The sequence below is a fragment of the Balaenoptera musculus genome, chromosome 17, assembly GCF_009873245.2.
Source record: "Balaenoptera musculus isolate JJ_BM4_2016_0621 chromosome 17, mBalMus1.pri.v3, whole genome shotgun sequence".
Lineage (NCBI taxonomy): Eukaryota > Metazoa > Chordata > Mammalia > Artiodactyla > Balaenopteridae > Balaenoptera > Balaenoptera musculus.
This window is the reverse complement of record NC_045801.1, coordinates 32,261,347-32,288,576: the sequence shown is the minus strand read 5'-3', so window position 1 is coordinate 32,288,576 and position 27,230 is coordinate 32,261,347.

The following is a 27,230-nucleotide window of genomic DNA, read 5'->3' as shown; positions in this document are numbered from 1 at the left end:
CTCAAACAATTCATTTTCAAATCATTTCTCACAATTGTATAGAAGTTTCTAGTTTACAAAGTGGAAAGTGCACTCATTTAATTCTATTAGGTTAAGTATTTCTATTGTTATTTGGATGCCAAAAAAACAAAAAACAAAAATCAGACCCAGGAAGGTAGTGCCCTTTGCCATATGATCACATGGCTATTAAGTGACAAATCTGTGTTCTTTCCACTCCACATCGAATACACTTTCCGATAAACCACTTCTGCCTGAAATCACATAACTGTGACTATTATTTTTAAATGGGGGTACACTATGAATATTGGAAGGAAAGTTTTTTATGGCCATTTAAAAATCAATGCAAAGACTACTGCAGGAGGTAGTTAGGTATTTCCCATATGGGGACTTTATTTTTAAATATTGCATGAATAAGTGAATGCTTCTTGTGCTTTTTTTGTTGCTAACTTGGCCACTCCCCTCTTTGTGGAAGAATTGAGGGCTAAGATTCAAGCATCTCTTCCTTACAGCTGAGCTCAATTTGCAGTTCAGATCATTTCCTTGCTAGAAGTGAAAAAAGCACTCCAATAACTTGGTGACGGGAACTGTTTGACCAGGCATGCATAGTAATCATTAGATTATTTATGCCTTCCATAACAGAATTTAATCCAAAGATTTTTACAATCCTCTGTCTTCCTAGTAATTAATCTATGAAATCAGGCAAGTATAAGTGCCTGGAATCTCTGAGAATGTGTAACGATTTTGCATTCCTTAGCTGTGGCATGATTATTTTAGTATGGATGAACTCCAGTTGTACAGAGACTGAGGCTGTCAAATATACAGAAATTTGGATTTCCAAATGATGATCATTCCACTTTTCAGGAACCTCTCCTGGCTATGGAATGCCTGAAAGTCTTAAAGACTGGGTTTCATTACAAGATGGGAAATACCTTTATAAATATATTTAAGCACTGTTACAACCTTCAATTTGAAATTGGTGCTCAGGAGGCAAAGCCTGGGGACTGGGAAAATGTTTACTTTGGGCCTGAATAATCTGCCTGTCTATGTCAAGATGTAGTAGCATGTGTGGTTTTATAAAATCCAACTGATTCACATTCTTTCTGAGAATTGGGTGAAGACTGTTGGGACACAGCATTCTGGCCTGGAGAGTTTTCAAACCTATGTGTGAAGACTCAGGTATCCTCTTATTCTGAGGAAATTCAGACGATTTAAAACAGGATAGCAGCCCTGATTATAGTATATGCTGGTGACAGTATCATAACTAAGACTAGCTAATCCTAACAGAAAACTAAAAGGATCTGGGTACTTTTATTAACTGAAAATCAATCCTTTTGTGTGATTCAATTAAAAACATCAATAAAAATCTTATTTCAAAAGTCACAAGGAGAGTCTCTACCAATACAGCACATACCATAGATAGAAAACTGCTCAGCCCCCTCTGAATCGTTGCCTGTTTTAATAAGTATTCAGAAATTATACTCAGACTTCAAAAGAAATTGTAAGGAATTGTTAGCAGGTTTATTAATGTTTTATGTTTTATTAAAAGTTTGGGTGTACATTTCACAATGAGCAACATCAAAAATCAGACTTTCTGCCTGTAATTTTGCTTCCTCCTGTCTTTCTGCCTTTGGGATTCACTCTTTTCCTTTCATCAGCTGCCATTTTCAGCAGCATGCAGTAATTTCATGGCTCATTGCAAGCGCTGAAAACCTTTGAAACCACAAATGCTAACCTACCTGGCCTGCAGCCATTTAGGAAGAGATTAATTTAGCAAACAGAAGCAAAACACTTTCTACTTCTAGCCTGTGCATAATTTCACTTCTATCTATATTTATTTTACAGTGAGCAGCGTAATGACAATTTCAGTAATTGCAACTCTATAAAAATTTGCCTACCTAGCTTATCTCACTATCACAAGACTGTGAGTCAGTCAGATTAGAAAAAGTACAGCATGTGAAACAGCACTGGTTGCCTTCCAAAAATATGGGCCTTCTATAAAAACTCAAGTGATGCTTTGCACTTGTTTGTGTTCTTATCTATTGCGCAATGGTTTCTTCCTGATGTTTTGATTGGGACGGGTTCGTTCCTCTTTAATTCATGGTGATTTATGGGGGCACTCTCCTTACAAACAGACCGATGTATTTGTATTTGGAAGACTAGAAGCGCCAGCCCATTTCTGCAGACTTTGTTATAAATGGCTGTTATGTTGCTGTTGAGCAATTTGAACAGAAGAGAAAGTCCATCTGGGGCAAATTTTAAGCTATCATGCTTGGAAGGATTTCAAGGACTAAATTAGCCCACAAACTGTTAGCTAAAAATAAAAGTTTTATTGTTTCTTGTCTAACTTAAAAATCCCACCATCAAAATTACCACCAATTATACGTACTGTATATTTGTATGTATAGTTTCCCCTAAGGGATCATTTGTTGCTTCTTTTTATTCATTTTTGTAGTTATTACACACACACACACACACACACACACACACACACACACAAACTGTTTAGCGAATAATGAACCCATGGAGAAATAATGACTTAAGCAAAATAATGTTTAAGAATTAAGAGAAAACATAATGAAAGTTGGAGACAGCTAATATACCAGAAAAATCATTTACACTATTTAACCAGTAAGAGGCATCATGAAGGAATTAAATTCAAGGGGCGAAAAGAGAATTCAGTGTGAAGCTGTTGACATCAAGCCCTGTAGCTGGAGCTTATCGTTGAGGGATTTTTATATGTATGTAAAGGATAGGACAAGAATGTCGCATTGCTAAGTGACTCTTTTCTTAGATCAGCTACCAGGGGGGCCTCTGTTGATAAGTGCCTACAATGTTTGTCGTATAAAGAGTAATTCAGAGATGGGAATCTAGGGTTGAGGGTTGCATATTATGGTTTGTTTTTTCCTCAAGAAGAAAGAGATTTGGTAGTCATTGAATGACCTTGAGGTGTGGGATGGTCTCTCCAGTCCTTTGATAAAAGATCACTGCCCACATCCTAGGTTGCAAAAACAATGCTGCCAGTAAAACAGGGCGACACAATGAAAGGGAGAAAAAGGAGAACAGCCAAGCAGTGTTCATAAGGCCTTTCTGTTCGGGTGCTGTAGCTTTTCCATTTTATACATACCGCATTCCCAAGTAATAGCAATTGAACATAATTTTGTCTTCCTTTACTCAGATTTGAATATTCTGTACCCTATAAAGGAAATTCTATGGCATTGAACTTGTTTATGCGCTGTTTTTATATTAGCTGATTCATTTAAGCATACAGATACACAGACGGCAGTGGGATGACTGGCCAACCCCCGCAGATGTACACCTCCAATCTGCCATCCCATAACATTCATAAAATACGTCAACATAGCCTGGAATTCTTCCATGGTTTATGTTATACTATTGATGTTCATAGCATACTGGCAAAATATTTCATGTTGAAATTTGTGGTAGTAAAAAAGAAAAAGGAATTCTCTCCATATTTTGAGGCCATTTGCAAAAGTATTCTATCAATATCCTTCACCTATAATAAGCACTTAAATCAACACAAATTGAACATGAAAACACACGCATGTGCCAGGGTGTTGTATAATAAATAGCTGTTCATTTCTTTAAACAATTGATGGTAATTATGCTGCCTTAATGATCATTTTTAAAATGCAGTGCATCTTTCCAGTACTGTCCAAAGAATCATAATATTGTGTGATAGAATCAAAGTAATAACAGAAACATATTAATAACCAGTATTAGTTCTTCTGCAGAAATAGATTTCTTTTTTTAAAAAAAATAAATTTATTTATTTATTTATTTATTTTTGGCTGCATTGGGTCTTCGTTGCTGTGCGCGGGCTTTCTCTAGTTGTGGTGAGCGGGGGCTATTCTTCATTGCGGTGCACGGGCTTCTCATTGCTGTGGCTTCTCTTGTTGCAGAGCACGGGCTCTAGGCACTTGGGCTTCAGTAGTTGTGGCAGGCGGGCTCAGTAGTGTGGCTTGTGGGCTCTTGAGTGCAGGCTCAGTAGTTGTGGCGCACGGGCTTAGTTGCTCTTCAGCATGTTGGATCTTCCCGGACCAGGGCTCGAACCCATGTCCCCTGCATTGGCAGGAGGATTCTTAACCACTGTACCACCAGGGAAGTCCCAGAAATATATTTCTAAAGCAAATAATAACTTTTGGTGAAGAGTGTTACTAGTATCATGTGACTACTAATAGTGGACATTTCACAGCCAGAAGTTGAGAATAACAGCTTCTTACTGGGGGAGATTGGTGAGTTAACATTTTCCCTTCCAAGGGTGGCTTTTGACTCATATAGTTGGAGGTTGCATCCCACTGAGCCCCAGATGGTGTCCAGAGGCCGTTCTTGGCCAGTCCCTCAGGACAGGCAGTGAAAGAACTGTTGTCAGGTCCTCCAGAAGACTTAGGTCTTGGGAAGCTCCATTTTATGTCATTTTTCTTCTTTTATCCCCAAACTTTTGAAGATGACAAAATTTCAAGGGTCATTTTTGTTCATTCTCAAGTGTCAGATGGTAGAAAAATGAAAGAGGTAGTGTGGAGTAGTAGAAAGTCTCAGGAGGCAGCCTGACTGCAGAGGCTGTACTGATAATCACTAAACCATCCTGCCGCTCACACGTGAGACTTCTCTTTGATTAACCATGTCTTTTGCTCCATTCTCTGCTTTGGCTTTTTAGTGCTTTAATTGTTTGTTTGTTGCTGTTGTTTTTTAATCTCATTTTTACTCCCGAATTTAAAACCACATTTGGGACGTATCTGAGTCTCCTTGTCATACCCATTAAGTTATTCATGAGATTTCAGGTGTGCTTCTGCATGTTCTGGTGTTGGTATCATGAAGGCAGGCAAAGCACTCCTGATGGTTTTCCTCTATTGCTGATCACAATGGATTTGGGTAGTTGCAAAAGGACAAGTAAATGAGACTTTGAGATTTAAAAAACAGATTATTTTACATATGTATTGTTTATTACTGAACACTAGTCCTAATTTACCTTCATATTTTAGTACCCTATAGTTTTACACAAAATACTTTTACAAAATAGGATATTTTAAAATTTCTGATTTCAGATATTTCCCTTTCATGGTTCCAATGCAGCCATTGTAGATGCTGCCTATTTTCTCTCCAGTGTCTTTGATTTTTCTGGATCACTCTCTGAATAGAATCTCTAGTAGATGCTGATTTCCTTCATTTAGATCTTTTGGTAAGTTTCTATCCAAATTACAAGTATCACCTGTATTTATAGTTCTTATAATCTGGGGTCTGATAAGCAATAGCTAGAAGAATGTTGCCATTTTAATAGATTTTTTCCACTCTTTTCAAGCTAATTATTTTTCCTCCATTTTTAAGGACCTCTTGAGTTTGGAATTGAAATAAAAAATTAGCCAATTCTTTTTCAACTTAAAATATTTCAAAGAATTGCTCAAATTGAGAAATTTTCTCTTTTTTTCCTGTTTGACTTAGAAAACTAAGGTAGAGTTGTTAATGTTTGCAAATTAAATCTTGGGCAATCTACTCTAAAAGTCAAGTTTCCATTTTCCATTCTTCCATAAGACAAAATTGTATTTCTTAGGCATGAGAAAAAAGAATGAATAAGACAGAATATTTGAGGTAGCTCCTAGTCTAAAGAGAATCTCTCTTTTCAGCAATGAACTATATGGATTTAGGCATTTGCTTTCTTAGGTCCAAACAAGAGCTACAGTGTCAGAATTTTTCCTCCTAATTATTCTTTCACAGGACATTTTTTCTCTCACCAAAAGACTCTTTTGGTCTAAGTCAGCAGAATTAACATCAGTGCCAAATTATTATAAGTTTCAGGCTTTTAGGGACACAGGTTACGCACTGTTTATAATTTTCTACATGGTTCCTAATTCTCCTTCTGCTACTACTGAACAGGTAACATTTATTATTTTACTAGAAGAATTTGTCTCCCATTGAGTAAATTTTTCAGACAGTACAAATTAAGGCAAACTATACTTAGAGTCTAAATATTCTCTCCTCCTGTTAAGGGTATAAGATGAATACAATGACAAAATTGCCCATTTTCACTCGGGCTTATCGAAATATTTGATTTCCTCTTTATTAATGTCTTTTATTAAATTTGATAGCCCACTTTTAGTAGAATTGTGTTTCTGTTTTCATCTGGGACTATGTACCTTAATCAAAATGTCATATTATTTGCAGAATTGCATATAAAAACATTTTAATATATGTCATTTTAGGTATTTTATAGTAAGTTATTATAGTGGTCATACCAATTAAAGAACATTGAATGCACTGAATGTTCTTCATTTTTCTAAATACAAGTGTTGAATGTATAGGCAAACCAATGGATGGTGTGTGTGTGTGTGTGTGTGTGTGCTACAGAAGAGGATTTCGATATATGCAAAGTATAGCCAGAAAACAGTGTAAGTACTATTTAAGTTTCCAATTTGATTATTCAATAACCATGTGACAATCAAGGAAAACCAGCCTTTGACTGAAGAAAACAAAAAAACCCCAAAAACATGGCTAGTTTCAGGCTAGAGTATATTGTCAAGACCAAGTTGTAAACTTCTGAAAAACAAGAATTATAATGGAATTGCGGCTACAACCTTAAGTATAACGGTGTGAGTGTACTGCTATTATTTACTATGGTAACGTAATAAAAGACAGCACTGTTTGGGCCATTATCCTCACTGCTCTCTTTTCAGTATAAATCATTATATTTATTATCTGTCTTCTTGTATAGGGGGTCATGAGAAAGGCCAATCAAAAGCTGAAGAAACCTACATTTCTAAAAGAAATTGGGCCTATTTCTAATTCTTTTTCTTTATCAAACACAAGGGAACAGAGACTTTTTTTGTGAAAAATTGTTTCATGTAAGATTAAAGTGCAGATTATTGGTGAGAAAATGACATTCACTTCTAGGCATCTTGTAGATCCCTGGGAGATATTGCCAGTTTCCCTCTGATATTTTTACCTTTCTTCCTTGGGGGATGTGTTTCCTGGCAGGTTTTGAGCAGTGGGTTCTGGAGCTTTTATTCTGTTCTGGGGACTTGTGTTATTATTGATTGATGACTAAAGCTATGGTCTTAGTGAAATAACTCCTTTTGAGTGAATTTACTTAAACATCAGAAATAAGTGTCTTATACAGCTTTTCTTCCTTCCTCTGCAGAAATATTACAAAATATACCTGTTTTCTCTTGCTTAAATAATTACCTAGCATATTAGCTAAAATACTTCGTCATATTTTATTTATAAAATTTCAGAAAAAGATGATCCAATTTCATTAATAATTTGATTGTATATTGCTTTTTGAATTTGTCCTCAGTCATATCAAGACCCAGGTCCCCAATGTGAACAAATGACTTCACACAGAATGACAAGGTCTCTATATTCAACTCTCTGAAGGACAGTCAGGAGCCGGCAGCATCTGGATATAAGGTTTAGAGCACTGAGGTGCGTGGGAGATTGAAGGCTGAGAATGAATGGCGGGAATATCGTAGAAGACAGCTCAAGGGCCCCTTTCTCTACTTCCAGGAAAAAGAAAAGTGAATATAAAATATAGCTGAATTCAATGCAATCCCTATCAAATTACCAATGGCATTTTTTACGGAGCTAGAACAAATCATCTTAAAATTTGTATGGAGACACAAAAGACCCCGAATAGCCAAAGCAGTCTTGAGGCAAAAAAATGGAGCTGGAGGAATCAGACTCCCAGACTTCAGACTATACTACAAAGCTACAGTAATCAAGACAATATGGTACTGGCACAAAAACAGAAACATAGATCAATGGAACAAGATAGAAAGCCCAGAGATTAACCCACGCACCTATGGTCAACTAATCTATGACAAAGGAGGCAAAGATATACAATGGAGAAAAGACAGTCTCTTCAATAAGTGGTGCTGGGAAAACTGGACAGCTACATGTAAAAGAATGAAATTAGAATACTCCCTAACACCATACACAAAAATAAACTCAAAATGGATTAGAGACCTAAATATAAGACTGGACACTATAAAACTCTCAGAGGAAAACATAGGAAGAACACCCTTTGACATAAATCACAGCAAGATCTTTTTTGATCCACCTCCTAGAGTAATGGAAATAAAAACAAAAATAAACAAGTGGGACCTAATGAAACTTCAAAGCTTTTGCACAGCAAAGGAAACCATAAACAAGACAAAAAGACAACCCTCAGAATGGGAGAAAATATTTGCAAATGAATCAACGGACAAAGGATTAATCTCCAAAATATATAAACAGCTCATTCAGCTCAATATCAAAGAAACAAACACCCCAATCCAAAAATGGGCAGAAGACCTAAATAGACATTTCTCCAAAGAAGACATACAGACGGCCACGAAGCACATGAAAAGATGCTCAACATCACTAATTATTAGAGAAATGCAAATCAAAACTACAATGAGGTATCACCTCACTCCTGTTAGAATGGGCATCATCAGAAAATCTACAAAAAACAAATGCTGGAGAGGGTGTGGAGAAAAGGGAACCCTCTTGCACTGTTGGTGGGAATGTAAATTGATACAGCCACTATGGAGAACAATATGGAGGTTCCTTAAAAAACTCAAAATAGAATTACCATATGACCCAGCAATCCCACTACTGGGCATATACCCAGAGAAAACCGTAATTCAAAAAGACACATGCACCCGAATGTTCATTGCAGCACTATTTACAATAGCCAGGTCATGGAAGCAACCTAAATGCCCATCAACAGACGAATGGATAAAGAAGTTGTGGTACATATATACAATGGAATATTACTCAGCCATAAAAAGGAACGAAATTGAGTCATTTGTTGAGACGTGGATGGATCTAGGGACTGTCATACAGAGTGAAGTAAGTCAGAAAGAGAAAAACAAATATCGTATATTAATGCATGTATGTGGAACCTAGAAAAATGGTACAGATGAGCCAGTTTGCAGGGCAGAAGTTGAGACACAGATGTAGAGAATGGACATATGGACACCAAGGGGGGAAAACTGCGGTGAGGTGGGGATGGTGGTGTGCTGAATTGGGCGATTGGGATTGACATGTATACACTGATGTGTATAAAATTGATGCCTAATAAGAACCTGCAGTATAAAAAAACAAACAAAACAACTAATACTAAACTTTCATTGGGTTATTTGTATGGAAATATGTTAATATAAATGTTTCAGACATTACATGAAATTTCTAAAAATCTTATATTTGTATTTGTATGGAAATATGTATGGAAATATGTTAATATAAATTTTTCAGACATTACATGAAATTTCTAAAAATCTTATATTTGTATTTGTATGGAAATATGTATGGAAATATGTTAATATAAATGTTTCAGACATTGCATGAAATTTCTAAAAATCTTATATGTTCTGGTATAATGTTATAAGTAATAATCCTAGTTATTACTTTAAAATGTATATCTCAGAAATAACTAATTTTCTTGTCAACTGCATTATTATGAACTTTCATCAAATCTTTTACCGTGGTCATTTTTAAGTCTTTTGTCATTTACAGACAGTTCTGGGTGTACTCTGATGATTTTCCAAATATGTTCCTATAAAAGGGTTTCATCTTCAAGAAATTCATGGAAAAGACTCTGACAAGTACAGGTTTCTGGTAACTGACTGTACTGCTGAACTGAATGAATAAGCATTTTCAGAACTCTAATGAAAAACTGATGAACTCATAAAAGTGCTAACAAAAGATCAAGATGAAAAAAAAAATTAATTACATGGGACTGAGTGAACTGATGAGGATGAGTATAATTTTTGTGACTTTCTGTCTGAATTAAAAAAAAAAAATCCCACAAGGACTCAGAGGCAAAGAATATACAAATCAATTTTCACTGCAAAGTGAAGGAGCTGTTACAGTGGAGGATTACTGGACTGAATGTCAATATTATGACATAGTATGAGTGTGCTTCATGTTTGGTAATTGCAATCATTGTTGCTTTTGTTGTGGTCATCCATGTACAATGCTTGGTGTCAGTCTATTTATCTCTTGTAAAAATAAAATACAGTGTGTGTGTGTGAAAAAAAATAAATAAATAAAATAAAATAAAATAAAATAAAATATAGCTGAAATAATTTTGTCTGGATGGAAGCTGAATCTCACACCAAACTGCTTCTAACTCAAATAGGGTAGATAGGTGGGAGTGTGGTGACAACTTGTATAAGAAAAGAATGTTACTATTCACATAAGCAATTATTCATAACTGAGAACTCCAGTGCAGTGGGCACCCTGGAGAAACAAATTTGGAGGTACTTTTCCCACCTAACTAAAAGCAGAGATCCTTTCATATAAATGCAACATGCTACTACCTATGGCCAATTCATGAGTGCTGGCTAAGAATAAATTATGCCTATGACTTAGCTCATGTCTATGGATCCTGGGTCATGGAAAAACAAGGAAAGAGTAAACAGGTCACATTGCAAAAAATAATAGAGCAAATTTCACGCCCTGCATCTCTTTTCTGCTAGTTTTTCTTGAGTGTACCTGTGCAGTAACAACTGTTTTCCATAGGTTAATGATGGGATTATCATTATCTAGCAAAGTTAATTTCCAATATTTCTATTTTATAGCCAAAAGATGCATCTTGGGATATAAATGAAAATGGGTACCTGGGACACAACCATGGCTGGTTTTGAAAACAAGGATATAATCCTAGATGGGTTTGTGAGTATTTGCTGTGTGGCCCTGAGGATTCATCACTGGCATTTTTTCCTAGGAGGTTTGGAAGGTACCTGTAAGCAGTTGTCATGAAAGCGTTACCTGACATCACAACCCCATTTTCCTTGATTCAGAATGAAGGTCCATTACCAGATTCTCCTGCTCCCTTTTGATAGGTTGATCTGGATTATTTGAAATTTAAATACTGGTTGCCTAGAATGCCTTTAAACAATATCAGCACTTAGACCACATCCACAACCAATTGAATAAGAATCTCTGAGGGTGGAATCCAAGCCCTGACCCTCCCCTACCCACAAAGCAATGTGACTCCAGAGTCTGGGCCTGGCCGCATTGCCATTTAGTCAGCCACCAACAAACATAAGATCATAACTCTGCTACTGTGCTTTACCCCTAGCTCCCAGCCACCACACACATTTGCAACAGTCTTTTCTCTCCGGGCCTTCGCATATATTATTCTTGTTGTCTCTAATGGTGGCTTCCTGCCATATGTACCCTCTCTCATCACCTTTATCCTTCATCCCCCACTCCCTTTCTCCCCAACGCTGCATGTGTATCTAACTCTTACTCATTCTCAGGTCTCTTTTTGTCTTCATGTCACTTCCTCAGTAAGCCTTCCAGAACATTCTGCACGCTAACACCCAAGCCTCGGTTACAAGTGTCCATAGAGTACAGTGCTTATCATCATTACATTGGCTTGAAATTGACTTTTACTTCTGTTCCTCCCAATGGGACTAGAAGCTCTAAATGAGTTTGAATGTCTTGCTCACCACTGTCATTATAACCCCTGCCCAGTATTCTTGATAATTCCCTGCTCTGTGATTTTCAGTAACCCATCTTGAGTCTTACGACACAGTGAGATCAAAATAGATATATTATGAACATTCACCACAAATACTTTTGTGAATTAGATGGCATTTTTAAATTGGGGCATTGTTATCATCATAGTTAACTTGAGTATTTCCTAGGTTCTAACAAGTGATTTGCACACAGTATCTCATTTAATCTCACAGTGATCCTATGAAGTAGGTTCTGTTTTTATCTTCATTTTACAAATGTGGTAAACCAAATCTCAGAAATTAGGTAAATTGCTCCAGGCCACCCAGCTAGTAGGTGGTAGAGTTAATTAGCACTTATACCCAGATCTGTGTGATACCCAAATGCATACTCTTAACCATCACCTGGCTGTTACTCTCTTGAGAAACAGGTGAAACTAGACTGTCTCTGCTTTTGACTTGCCAGAAGGTGTGCAGAGCAAGAACCCCGGGCTTCAGTGGCACCATGCCTGACCCATCAAGGTAAAGGGTTCCAGCAATCCCTCAGGTAAGTGAATTAATGCAGGTCCTGCCTAGAAGGAACTTGGCATCCATGCTATGACTTTCCTTAAGAGTTTTCATTCACCTTGGGCCAATTTCCTATAGTCTTATGCAAGCCAGTCATGGGATTTCTCATTAAGGACTTTAGTTCGTGTCATCTGTGTTTGTGTAAATACAGTCAAAGCGCACAACACAGGATGGTAGCCTGCCTAGAAGTTAGGTGTCTCTCTTAGCCATTCAGTGATGGACAGTGAACTTCCAGTCAGTTGACAGTGGACCTCTGTAGAAGAGGATAAAGCACATGTGTCATCCTCCCTTTTTCCTAGAGACTAGCTCCACTGATGCTTTCCCATAATAAAAATACCAGGATTTTCTGGATTTTCTGTTAACTTAAACTTACAGTATGTTCTGTTTTCCTCAAGGAAAAAGTAATTTATTAAAATATGTTTTGGAAATATGATGAGTCAATATTAATACTGATGACACAAGGTTATTATCACTCTGACAACATCGCTTAATTCAGCAAATATTCCTCAGCATAGTAAACATTAGCCACAAAGCCTGTGGTTAATACGAAGTAGGTAAATTGATTGACATATAGAGTCTGTAGATTCAGGGCTCTATGAGTTTACAGATGAACAGTTTGTTGGTAACTAGTGGTAAGGTTGGGGTGGGAACACTGATGTGATCTTTAACAGTTAAGTCAATTTTTTTAAATGTTACTTGATAAAATACTACTTCTGAACAGGCTTTCAGACAGACTTGCTAATTTGTTCAGGGGCTTTTCATTGCAGAAGAAAAAATGTGATGCTTAGTTTGAAAGCATTTGAAAAGACTGAATTTGCTTAACACACAGCTTTATTTATTAGAAGCTTGTGGCTAAAATAAAATTTCAATGATATGATTCTACATGAATTTTAAAAGTATATTTTACTATGAAGGAAGACCTTGACGAAGAGGGTTAAGAAAATGTTATTCTAGTCTATCTGTTGTTATCTGGAAGCATGTCAATAGTTATGTACTTCAAAAGAATTGATGGGAAATGTTTATCAGAGATAATGAAGTCAAATGGATTGTTTATGACAATATGGGGAATACATTTCTTGGCAAGGTTTTGAAGTATAGACATGAGGGTCATTCTCATGGCTGCTTTTGATGACATTCATCATTGTTGAATACCTAGATTTTAAAATACAGTGTGTTTTTGTATGGAGAGAATTGCTAGGTGTTTATATTAGCCTTGATGGCACATTCATGCACAAATGTAGAGTCTATGTTATTATTTTAATATGTGGTCATTTTCCTGCAATTTACTCTTGCTTGTGCTTTATTTTTCTTCTTTATAAGGATTTTTTTAGTGCCACAAGCAGATAGGCTTATTTGGATATCTTAACTCCATTTCCATGTATTTATTTACAAATCTATGATTTAAAAGATTAGCATTCATTGACTAGTGCTTTTCAAACATCAAAACCGCTGTTAATTAGTCAAGTTAAATGGCATGCAAATATAAAGAAATTATACATTTGAGATATTGTCTATTTGAATATTTTTAGTCCATCACTAAGTTTTTGCTATGATTTAATTTGGAAAAAAGCATAAACAAGATTTCAAAGAAGACGAACAGGATAACAAATCTGATTAGGAATTACTACATTGGGAAGCATAATTATCATACATATGTATATACACATATATAACAGTACTATATTCTTTAATATCTGTTTTCTGTGTTATTTTCTAATGTATGAAATAGTCATTTGTATAGTCTGTGAAAGAGCAAGACGGGTCACTGGAAAGTGGGTCAGCTGTGGAAAGCAGCCTTGAATTTATTCATTTCTGGATCAAAGCTTCTTATAGAAGTGATTTTTAAAAACATGGACGGTGATTGTTAATGATAAGTTATAAATCATTCACGTGGCGGGTAGCTGAGGTATTATGCTAAAAAATACACAACGCTATGGACAGCAGGTGATTTGTTGAATGTCATAGTCTGAGACCGGCAACAGGGCTGCAGAATGAGTCCACTGCATGACTGTGAGCCATGGTGGCATCCCACTTCCTGTGCTCTATTCATTACAATGAGATTCTTTAAGAAATCTCTGCCCACTGGAGCAGAAACATGTGGGATTTTTGAAGTCCTGAGTTTGCACATGTCTTAGAAACCTTTGGAAATGCTGAGTTTCATGCTCTTTTTTCTGCTCTGAACAGTAAAAATGGTCAAGAATCTTCTATGTATAAACACTCTACAAGATGGAATGAAGGATGCAAAGATGAAGGCGGCTCTGGCCTCATGGCCCTTGTAACTTAGGGCGATCAGACGGGAACAACGTAAGGCTGAGCATGCTGTGCACCATATCCAGAAAAGGGCAGGAGGGACACATTTTTTTCTGGGGAAGTCAGGAAGGCTTTCCTAGCAGAAGTGTGAATAGGCTGAGGATAAAAGGATAGAGATGAACAATGGGGAAAGAAGTTCTAGAGATAAAGAAGATTCTAAGTAGAAATGTGAAGAGTGCAGATCTTGTTCAAGGAGGCGTTGGAAGTTGGTTCACCTAAAGGCATAGATGTAGTGGATTGGACATATGCATTTCACACTTCCTGCTTGGATATGCAGGTGCCATTTGTAAAACTGTGCTCGTCTCTAAAGCTTACAGTGAGTAGGTTGTTGTCTATGAAGCTGTCCCCTCAGAAGGCACCTAGAAAATGTAAATGACATTGAGCCTATGTTGGAAATGGGCAAAATTCAGGAAATCTACCTAGAGCTTATGTTCATGAAGCAGAATAATTATTACTGACACTGATAATTCCTTTACAAGATATTCTTTAATTCTTAGGTATTGCCCAAATGGCTTCAGTAGTTGGTTCTTAGAAAGCCTTTCTTCTTTAATAAGTTTTTGTCTCTTTTTTTTTTTGGCCAAAGCAGTGTAGTTAATTTTAGCACAATAGTTATACTCCTTCTGTTACTCTTGCTTAAAATCATTAATTTTCTGTTGCTTATATGGCTATGATAATTCTTTACTATTTCTAACATTTGTCAGTTGTTCAGTCTCTGCCCCCAACTTAAGATATTAGGAACTTTCACCTTTTGCGTATTCATTTTGGCTGAGTGTTAATTAGAATTTTGCGTCTTCCTCCTGAGTCTTAACAAATGGTAAATTGGGATACATGAGAATAGTGGCAATTGAATCCAGATAACTTTCAGCCATTTTGTCTACAGCTCACCCAGCGTTTTGGATGATTTTCTGGTTGAAAACCGCTCACTATAAAAATAAAGGATGTTGGTATCATTGGTACATAATCAGTCTTTTTTCTCTTTATGTACAGCCCATTTTCAATACCATGTTTGTGTGTCTCTGTGCGTATATGTACTGTGTCCTGTTTCCTTTGTGGGTTATCTACAGCAATATTTTCAAACATGACTGTATTTCTGTTCTTACCCAGAATACTCTCAGACTGGCTTCTCTCAGCTTTAATTGGTGAGTGTGGAAAAAATTTATTATTTTTTATTCTATACAAAGTTAGTAAGTATTACTATGTGTGAGGCACTGTGCTAAGCATTGAAGAAACAAAGCTGATTTTCAGCCAGTGTGGGCATTATGTCCGTGCTAGTTGTTAAAATCTTGCCCTGGGCACCCCACCTACCCCAGCCATTGTTTTAGCCATCTTGTACACCCCCCTGGAATTTAGACTTTTCTATGGTCCAGCAACAAAAGATTAATACCAGGCACACAGCAGGAGTTCTCCAGGCCCCAGCTCTAGCACCTAGGCCAGTTCTTAGCTCTGATGGGTTAGTGCCCATGACATACTGTCCATTACCAATTTTGTTTTTATTTTTGTTTTGGCTTTGGCCACGCCAAGCAGCATGTGGGATCTTAGTTCCCTGACCAGGGATCGAACCTGTGCCCCCTACAGTGGGAGCACGGAGTCTTAAACAGTGGACCACCAGGGAAGTCCTGTTAACAATTTTGAATATCTCCCTGGACACACAAGCAAGTAGAACATGGTCTCTGACCTTAAATTGCTCATATTCTTAGAGAGGAAACAGGTATACAGTTACCAAACAATGTGCTTTAAATATTTGTGTTTGTATGCAAATCTATCTGTCATCTATCTCTCCACAAGAAAAATTTTTAAAAAAAGAAAAGCTCCATTTAAAATAAACACCTTAGAAAGTTAATGATAAAAGATACTGTCTTGTTCTATCTATAGGCGTAATTAAAAACAGATGCTCTTGTCAACACTATGCAGATGTTTTAAAAATAAAGATAAAATACCACTCAGCTCCTTTTAAATACAGTAGGGCACAATTTTAACATATCTAACTTACATTCTGGTAACATATATCCCACAATTAAATTATGTCACCCCAAATGGACAAACTGCTTCTGGTAAAAGCTGAATGTTATGAAGACTGTGGGCTCCTCCAACTCAGACACAAGTCCATTCATTTTAGTTTCTTAGTGGAAACCATTATCTGTCTTTGGAAAATGCTACTTAAATTACTGAATCCAATTAGCCCATGAATTTGGTAAATTCTTGCAGAGGAGTGATAGGTAGAGATTCACTCTTTCAATTTTTTTGAACTTAAAACTAAATTCAAAATGCCCCAGATGTCTTGATATTTTCTAATGCTTTGACAATAAATCAGATATATTTACAGAATAGGATTTCACTACAAAAACTTGTGTTCACTAAAGGTAAAGTCACCATGAACAGTTTTTTCATTACACTATACTTTTATTAAAAAAGAAATACTGGACTGAATGTCAATATTATGACATAGTATGAGTGTGTTTCATGTTTGGTAATTGCAATCATTGTTGCTTTTGTTGTGGTCATCCATGTACAATGCTTGGTGTCAGTCTATTTATCTCTTGTAAAAATAAAATACAGTGTGTGTGTGTGAAAAAAAAAAAAGAAATAAGTTCTAAAAAATCAGCTGATTTTCGGCATTAAGTACAAAACAAAAACAAAATTCCTAAGGATCCTTGATCAGGGTAGTTTCAGATCCAACTCCTACAGAATGAACTACAACAACATTACAGTTAGAGTTACTGTTTAACAGGTTGTTAAATCCCATTTAATCTTAAGATTTAATTTTTTATAGTGCTGCAGGAAAGCAAATTGATTTGTTTCAGAAATATGTTTTAAAAAATAACGATTGAAAAATAGTTTTCCCTTCATCTTCAGTTAACTAGAAAATTAATGGAACCCAGACCTTTCATTCACTGATGTTCTGAATGTTCAAGGTTTAATACCTTATCATCAAAATGTTACCCTGCATTTATGTAAAATTTTAAATATCTAAGCATTCCTACATATCGTTTCTCATTCTATTTAAACCTCATCATTACCCTATGATATAGGTTTTGTTGGGACTGTTTCACAGATGAAAAAATACAAAAGTCCAGGGATGTAAATGGCCTTGCCCAAGATCTCAAGATCCAGGACCAGAATCCAAGTCTCTTGACTTTTGAGACTTTTGTGGGGTAGGAGGTAGAGGGTGGGAGAGAAGAGTATTAGTTTCAGTTACTATATAAGGGCAAATGTCACTTTGAATAGTGCTGTTTGACTAAATTTCTTCAAAGTTAAACATTTTATAGACCAACTCTTAGGAATTTATACCAAAAATGTGAGAGTTAACCAAAAAGCAAATGATAGTTAAAATAGTGATTACTATGCTATTATCTAATACAAAAGAAGCACAGAATTGCCTTATCTTTACATTTATAAAGTTCTGGATCATTTTTGTGGGTTCCCTCTGGTGGCTACTTCTACAATAAGCTTAAACCACAAAAATCCATCCCAAGTCACCCTAAACACAGAAGATGCAAATGCACACGTCTAGAAAAGCAGTATAATTCACCATCATTAGAGGACTGGAGAGGAAAACAGCCAGGTCCCTGAAGTATGTTTATGAGCCTCAGATGAATGCCTATAAGACTCGAAAGGTGAGCTTTCTTCATTCAGAAACATTACAGTCCTAAATATAGTGGGATGGACCAATGTGTTATGAGAAAACTACTTCATCTGATCCAACCAACATTTACTGAGGAACTAAGGTGCAGCAGGCACTGGGTTACAGAGATACAAAGATGGAGTAGAAAGCAAATACAGTCCCTTCAGTAATCTAGACATTTGTTTGGAAAGTAAAAGTCCTATGCTTGAAAAGCTAAGATTATTACCTTTTTAATTATTCAAACTTTTGCTTATAGTGTGATTTCTCAATATTTGTGTGAGTAGAAAAATGCCACACATGATTGTGACAATAATTTAATTCAATAATTTAGTTTCTTACTTACAGTTTCTATAAAAGAATTCTTTTTGCTCCCAGTCCTTTGATATTTTAAGAATTAGTGAAATGAACAAAATTTTTTGAGTTATTTTAAATGAAACTCTATACATCAGTTATTTCACAATTTCCAAAAATAGTTTAGACAGATCTTTTTAAAGTCTCATTCATTTTTCTTTCAAATTTCCCATCCTTTGGGAGCAATAATGAATATCATTAAGGATATCTCTGTGTGTGTGTGTGTGTGTGTGTGTGTGTGTGTGTAGCAAGTAATTCAATGGTTTTAACTCTGAAGCTGGTGAGATCATGTCCTGTTTTCCTTCCGGCCTAAAGGTGCCCTTCATAGTCTTTCATTTTCATATTGACTTTACCCAGGACCTAGTTGGAGGTTCAATCAGTGAAATAAAATTACATTACAATTATTTCTACTTAGAGAAATATGACAGCTAGAATTTTTATGTTAATTAATCTTTGGTTTTTTATTATTGTGTGACTACCTATCATAAATTTCCTTGCAATTCAGTTTTAGTACATTCTATAAATTATTTTAGTTTATTCCAGCATTACCCTGACTTGCAAATGGTTAAATATGCACTGAGTCTTTCATGCTCTAAACCCAGTATGCTCTATATTAACATCAGAAGGAACCGTTTTGATATTCAGAAATAATTGTAATAGCGAGAATAAACCACACAATTCACTGAATTCATGGTCAGATTATATTCTTGTTATCGTGTTAGATTCTATGTAAGTAAATTAGTACATCTTAAACATGATGAATTGTAATTCACAAACATACTGATATTTTCCTCGGACTCGGACTAAAGAACAAACAGGTCGCTGCTGTTCTTGTCGTGCATCCCACAGCCAAATGAGGAAGCTCCTGCTTCCTCACCTGCATACCCAGTTAAGCACCATCTGTTTCCTGTTTTAATGTGATATCTCACATAGTTTTTCCAAAGCTTTCACATCACTGAGCACAATCCTAATAGACAGTTAATATGAATTAAGAAGCATGTTTTCACCAAAACTGTGTTCTATTTCTCTCTCTCTCTCTCTCTTTTTCTGAAATACATACCACTACACTGGTTGCACCAAACCCACTTCAGTAGCATGAAATTCCCAAGATTAATACAGGTTATTTACAGCATATTGACTAGACTCTGGTGTCCAGGAGCTGGGGGATGGGCAGTGCAGAAGCATACATGCCTAACAAGGAAGCCGGAATTTTAATTCTGTGTGGAAGGAAGTATTTCCTACTGCATCTTGCCTCCTTCTCTAACAGTTGAATCGTCCCTGCTCCCCACCCTCTCCATCCCTTACCATGTGAAATTATCAAAATTATGAGTATCTGAGCAACCCAGTCAACTGTGAATCTACTTACTGCACCACCTTACTGGCTGTTAACGGTTTTCATTAGTGACATGCTAACTGGCTGAGGCCAAATCAATCAGGTAACGATGTACACTTTGGTTTCCCATAAGTTATGGATAACTAATCTGTTTCCTCTTGAAAAAGTGGTTTGAGTCCCATGGAATCAATGAATAAAATGATGTGCAAAAGACACTACCTTCAGTTGGATCCCAAGCAGCTTCTCGCCTGCCATTCTTACAAGGATGTGTGCTATTGATGCTATCTACTGAGCTTGTCTAGGCAAGAAGTCCACCAGTTAAATGGTTATGGAGCCTTTTGAATATGAATTGTTTATGAATGTCAACCATGTTGATTTTATGGAGGACATATGTTTCTCAAACTTTAGCATCAAAATAATCCAAAATGTTTGTGAAAACACAGAACATTGGGTCCTACCTACCCTCTCCACCACCAGATTTCTGATTCAGTATTTCCATCATGGAACCCAATAATCTGTATTTGTAACAAGTCTCCAGAAGATGCTGCTGCTGCTGGTCTTAGGACCACACTTTGAGAACCACTGGTGTATTATGCAGAGCTCCAAGGGTGGAGTTGGATTTGCCTGTATGTTAGACCTGGCTCTGCCCCTTAACAGCTGTGTGACCTTGAAAAAGTTATTAACCTCTTGAAACCTCAGTTTGCTCAGCTGTAAAATGACGGTAATACCCAGTTCATGAAGTTGTAGTGAGATTAAATAAGAGGATACATGCAGAATGCTTAGGCCAGTGCCTGGGAAAAAAATAGCTATTCAGTAATGTCACTCCCATGCTTCTGATCTGTTTAGGGGAAAGAATGCAATGTAGGCCATTTTGGTATTTCTATATTTCACTGTACTAAGATCTGAAGGAGGGAGAGGAAACAGACAAGTAAGGTGAGAATTTATAAAATTAGACAGAGACTTCCCAAGAGTTAAATATAATTTAGTTTAAACACAAAGTGAATTATTTCTTTGATAGTGTGTAGCTCACAAACTAGCTACTCTTTATCTTAGCCACTGGAATCCCATCCAAGAATTAATCCCATCCAAAAATAACTCAATGTTAGGTGTTAGGTTGATTTCCCCCTCTGCTTAATTCTGTGAATCTCTAGCCCTGAAATAATGTGTTTATTAAATACAAACCCATCTTTAGATTCACCTAGTAAAGTGTGTTAGTTGCAAATTAAAAATATAAAAATAATGTATATGTACTCATGTATACACACTATTGTAGTAGTTTTGATATTATATTTGTATCAATAAATTTTTGTTTTCTCAATAACATCAAAACTCTTCATGGGTATGAATAATCGGGATTTTATATCTACTTCTAAAATAAATTCATAGAGTTAGAAGGAATCTTAGTGATTGATTTTCTAATATAAACCTTGAATAGGTCACGTCTTATAAAAATACAAAATGTTATGAAAATTCTTCTAACTAAATCATATCTCTCCTTGACCTAATCTATTTTAGTGAGTACAGGCCTCTTCATCACCATTTTACAGGTGAGGCCACTGAGGTATAAATGTACATGCTGTCTCATGTGATGCAAATAATTTGAGCCAAAAACAGAAGTAAAACCAAAATGTATTGAATCCAAGCAAATTTACCATTAGCATAACTATTTCTTGTGTGAAAAATCTATTCTGTAAAATTGTCAAGCAATAGCCTTTGGCTTCATTCAGTTACTTAGCAACCATTTACTGAGTACTTACTATGTGCTAATACAGGCACCAGATATGGAACTACCATCCCAGCATTATGACATCAAGAATTACTTATTTCTTCCAGCAAATCTTTTCAGTTTTTCATTATTTATTTGCTTCACACACAATCTGTACTTTCAAGTCAAAATTTGTAACCACAACTGAAATTAGGATCATCTTCAAAAATAAAACCTACTGAAAAACTTACTTTAGAAAACCTACTTTAAAAGCTGTCTTATGATCCTTCCTGAATAAAAACTGAGCATTTATTCTATCGAAGTCTACACCCTTAAGTAAGAATATTTGCAAATATTGGACTGTAAGTAAATCTGTAGATATTTACATGCAGTTATTTCCAGAATTTTAAAATGTGAGCCCTGGACAAGCTGATTTTTAAGATCCCTTCCATTCCTAATACTATGTTTCTAGGATTCAAAAGTATTCAGAATATAAATGTGTATTGTGTTAGTTTACCACATATTTTGACCTTAATAAGTGTTCCAATTTATATTAAGCTTTACTGTCCATAATTCTTTTCAAAGGAATTGATACCAGAAGCTCTATGGCACTAAAATCTACAGATAAAGCTAACATTTTGAGAATGTCATATAAATGGTCATATATATGGTATAAAACCTTTCATATCTGACTACTTTTACGTAGCAAAATAATTTTGATATTCATCCATGTTGTTCATTTGTTAGTAATTTGTTGCTTTTTTTTTGCTGAGTAGTATTCTATTGTATGGATGTAGCACAATACTTTTATCCATTCTTCAGTTGATGGACTTCTGGGTTATTTCCAGTTTGGGATATTGTGAAAAAGCTTTTATGAATATTTACACAGACGTCTTTGTGTGGACAAATGTTTCCATTTATCTGGGGTAAACACCTACAAGTGGGATTATTGGCTCATATGGTAAGTGTATGTATAACTTTGTAAGAAAGTTTTCTAAAGCGCTGTACCATTCATTTTCCCACCAGCAATGGAGAAGTGAGCATAAAGAACAAAATTTGACATTATCGAATTGTACTTCTAGCTATATAATCATATGTATTTATATAGTATTTAATCACACTAAATGTATGTGTACGTGGATACTATTCATCGTCTTATCATACCATAAGAATATACTCTGTGTTCCTTATTTTGTGCAAAAAGTTGTGATTAGTTTTCAGTTGTCCTTTTCTACTACCTACATTCAGAGATTTTTTTTTCTAATTATTTCTGTGCCCTTACACCCAGGGTGAATATTTTTAGTAAGGCAATATCTTGGTACCATGATTAGTTAAAGATAAACTATTAATTGAACTATTTGTGAATGTCAAGGATGACAGGCAGAGGGTGGACCAAGGAGCCTCCTATCAAAGAGCCAAGGCCAAGAAGACTGGGAATGTGTCTTTCCCAAAGTCACAACATGTGAACATAAGAAAGCAAGGAGTTCTGGCCAGGGTTGGACAAGTCTTGTGCATGAAATGGTCATCAGAACTAGAGGCTTGAATTGAAAATTGGGAACGAAGTTTTAATGCCAAAGAGAAGTCAAAGAACCCCTTTGACTTTGGGGAAATGAAGGCCAGGGGTACTGTGAGTGGAATGTACAATAGGCAATGGCTGGGGAAATTCTGGAAATAGAAGAGACTGAAACCCTCAATTCAGTTTCTTCGCGTTCTTTGCATACTTGGATATAGTTGGTCAAGGTAATTCAAGGAGGGCAAGTAGAAAAGAGATATTTCCAACATTTAAAGGTTTGGTGTGTTTTCCACTCCAAGATGTATTGCATAAATTAATTTAACTTACAAGTGAGTTTCACAAAACACCCAAAGTCCCTATGTCCACACAAATCAGTAGTTTATTCATCACTCTCAACCTGTAAATTTCATAAAGATAGAACCTGATGCTTTGTGAAAATAGTTCCTACACAAAATTTGGGTCACAGTGGTTTTACAAATTTGGCAGTTCAAGGTTTCAGGACATACTCCTTACCCTTGTTAAAAATCTTTGGGGGCTTCCCTGGTGGCGCAGTGGTTGAGAATCTGCCTGCCAATGCAGGGGACACGGGTTCGCGCCCTGGTCTGGGAAGATCCCACATGCCGCGGAGCAACTAGACCCGTGAGTCACAACTGCTGAGCCTGTGCGCCTGGAGCCTGTGCTCCGCAATAAGAGAGGCCACGATAGCGAGAGGCCTGCACACCGTGATGAAGAGTGGCCCCTGCTTGCCGCAACTAGAGAAAGCCCTAGCGCAGAAACGAAGACCCAACATAGCAATCAAGCAATCAATCAATCAATCAACAAAAACTTAAAAAAAAAAAATCTTTGGTAAGCAACTCCTTTTCCTTGTTAGATATTAATTTCAAGTTCCAACTTCTAGATGGCCAATACAGAAGCAACAGGCTGACGTGCCCTGGGAATAGAAAGCATCAAGGATGCAAGTGGAGATGAGAGGTGTGCTTGTGGCCACCTCCTCTAATAAGGCACCCTTTTGATCCCTGTGCTATGACCACTTAACTTCTACCCATGACTCAGATTCCTATCCTGCTCAGGCTCCGAGGTAGAGGAAAGCCAAAAACTTGGCAACTAAGCATACCTGGGCCAGTGAGATCCACCCAGCTGGCCCCAATACACCAATTTGTGTACCCAGTTCTCTCTCATCTATTGATATTTCTGTGCTTGAGTTGGTTTCTGCATAAGAACCTGATATTTCAAAAACTGGGGGTCCTTTACTGACACTCTCCCTGCTGATAATAGGGAAAATCATATACTTACTGTGGTTGGGTCCCTCACGCATTTCCAAGTGTTGAGTTCCCATTGGCTGCCGCTTTCTAGAGCCCCCCTGACTCTCCTAAATCCACGGTCCTCTGAAATTCTAATGCACAGAATTCTCTGCTTACTACTGCCTGTTCTTTGGGTTCCCTAAACAGTCTTCTGTACGAGCTGTCCTGATGGACCTTTACTGCTTTATATTGGCCAGTCCCAGTAGGTCTGGCCATCTACACCATAGGTCAGCCATCCACACCATATCTTGTTCCAGTGACAGCTGAGTTACTATACTAACAAAAGGAGGGATGTATATGATTGTCTGAGTGTGAATGTGCATATGTGTTTTGGGAGGGCGGATGTGTGAGATGAGTGGGGAAGAGAAAAGACATAGAAAATGCAATTTGAGAGGTAGAGAAAGAGATTGGGAGAAGGAAAGAAAGCAAGAGCACCTTCAATGATGGTATATAATAGATGCTCAATAAATGAACAGATAAATGATAAAAGCAAACAAAACAAAACAAAACCAAAAAGGGAATGGAAAGAAGCAGAAGAGGTCTTCATAAAAACCTATAGAGAAATAGGACAAAGACGAGTAGGAGCCTGAAAAAAAAAGAGAAAAACAAAGAAATGATGTAAACTACAAGCATGGGACTACAGAGACGGGCTCCCTAAGACAAGAGTAATTACTAAAATAATGTTTGAAATCAATTTATAATTTTCCTGTCACTAATTTATACAATTCTGTTTTATTCTTAACCAGAACATAAGCTGACTTCTACTAGAGATGTTAACTCTCTACCATTAAGTGTAAATACTTCTTAACTAAAGTCAAAGGTAAGTGATTATTTCTTTCTAATGTATAATTTATTTGCTTTTTAATGTTTCTGCCTGATTTGGGGAGAAGGAGATAAAAAACATATGAGACAAAATGGCTCTTCTTTTGTTTTACAGAACAGATGTTAATGTGATTTTCACCTGAGTTTGAAAGCTGAAGAAATTTCCGTTTCATTTCCTCTTTGGGATGACCTTGTCATTAAAAAGAAAGAAAGTACTTAAGGTAGCAAGGGATTGTTGTACAATGTGCCTAGCCTTGGGAACAGTTCCCTTAAGTTCTACCCACTGGGGCAAAACTGCCTCTTCCTTCAGAACATACAAAAGCGATACCTGAAAGACTAAAGGTGTTGCTGTCATTAGGACATTTCCTTTGTCTTTTCAAGCCTTGACTTCTACCTCACATACATTCCAGTAGAAGACACATCAATTCTGGTTTGAATTTCCCCAACTGAAAACCCAGCCCAGTGTGTATAATTCATGTTGTGTCTTCCTGTTTCACACATCGTCTCTGATAATAAAGACCCTAGAATCAGAATTTAGCTGGTGATTTTCTTGAAGTGCAAGAGAGGCAAGAAGAGAAATCTTCCTCAGCTGAGCTATACTGGTGGCATCAAGATGCCTATTGTTAACGTGATTTTGTCAGTCAGCTACAACCTGCAAGCATCCCGTGTGCCATAGGAGGATGTCAACCTGCCTTTTCTCTAGTTACACTTTCCTGTGTGTGCTTAAAGGGGGAGGAGATGATGGCAGCTCATCTGGAGTCACTTTCCTAGCCATCATGAAGCTGCAGCAGGTTGGCAGTAATGAGCTACAAATAAAGACCTCTACCCATAAGTAATAGTTACCCTCGGTGAGGTAGCACCTTTCAGCCACAGATTTTCTCTTTATGCGCAGTTCTCACCTCACTCCTCTGGAGAATGTGATGCGCAAGAAGAATGAAGTCAATGAAAATCTGAAAGTGATTCAAGAGCTCTAGTTCCCCGTTTGCTGAGTCCATAACTGCATTTAATTTCCCAGGGTTTTTTCCTGGTCGTGAAGGGGAAATATTAAAGATATGGGTTAGAAACTGGAGGGAGGGGAGCAGAAGTGTTTTCACTTGGCATTAATAAGAAATGAGGATGAATAGAGAACTGATGTATACTGTAGAGGAGTACAATTCTACTTCTTCCTTTTTCTTTGCTATTGAACGGAATGCAAATATAATGGCAGGAACGAAAGCAGCTATCTCAAAACATGAGATGAAAGCCACGTGCTGGGTATGGCTGAGCAACTAGATAGAAGGGACCTGGGTCTGCAAAATGAGATGACCATATCAGCCCTCAACTGTTTAAACTCAGGTTGTTACATGAAAGAATAAACTTTTATCTTGTTCAAGTCGTATTTTGGGGTTCCTTTTTAACATAAATAATTATCCTAATTGATGCATAGTTTCTTCTACTGGGACATCCATCTTTCAAGGTCCCAATGCTAATTCTCTAAAACATTTATTGTCTTTTCAGTTTCAAGGAATGTTGTTATTCCAACTACCCTGCCCATTTTGGCCCATTTCTTCTTTACAGTTCACTGGACTCTCCCCTCAAATGTCAGCTTCTCTGCAAGGCCTCCTCTGAATTCCTAAGAGTTTGCTGTAACTGTTATCATATCACCACTAGAGTAGGGGCAGAATTGTAACTATAGCCTTGCATGTGTCACTAACCTTGTATTCCCTGCATGCACAGAGTCTGGCCCCCGGTAGGTACCAAACAAAGATGAAGTCTTGTTAAATAAATGAGTTCTCCAAGTTCCAATGAACTTACCTTTCTCTGAATTCTCATTTCCTCCAAGTTTCTCTACCACAAAATTTAGCACATTTGAAGATTTACCATGTTGTAAGGCTTTCTAAAAATGTTGGTTATTTATTATACACCCCAGAGTATATAAATAAAGCAGACAACTGGCAGTCATGAGCTAGCCTGTCCCCAAGGGATCAAAGGTAAAATTAAGGACTATCCTCCACAATCACTATTTCAGTCACCTTAAATTGGCAAGCCAATATCATTTCAAGGGCCTGCTTTATAGGGAATATTGGTTGTCTTTATCACAACTAATTCATTCACTGAACAAATATTTTTGAGCATCTAATGTATACCAGACACACTATGTTAGGTGCTGAGAATCCATTTGAGAACAAAACAAAGATCTTTGCCCTCATGGAGCTTTATATCCTAGACAGAAATTGTTTTATAAATTCAACTTCTTTTAATAAAAGCATA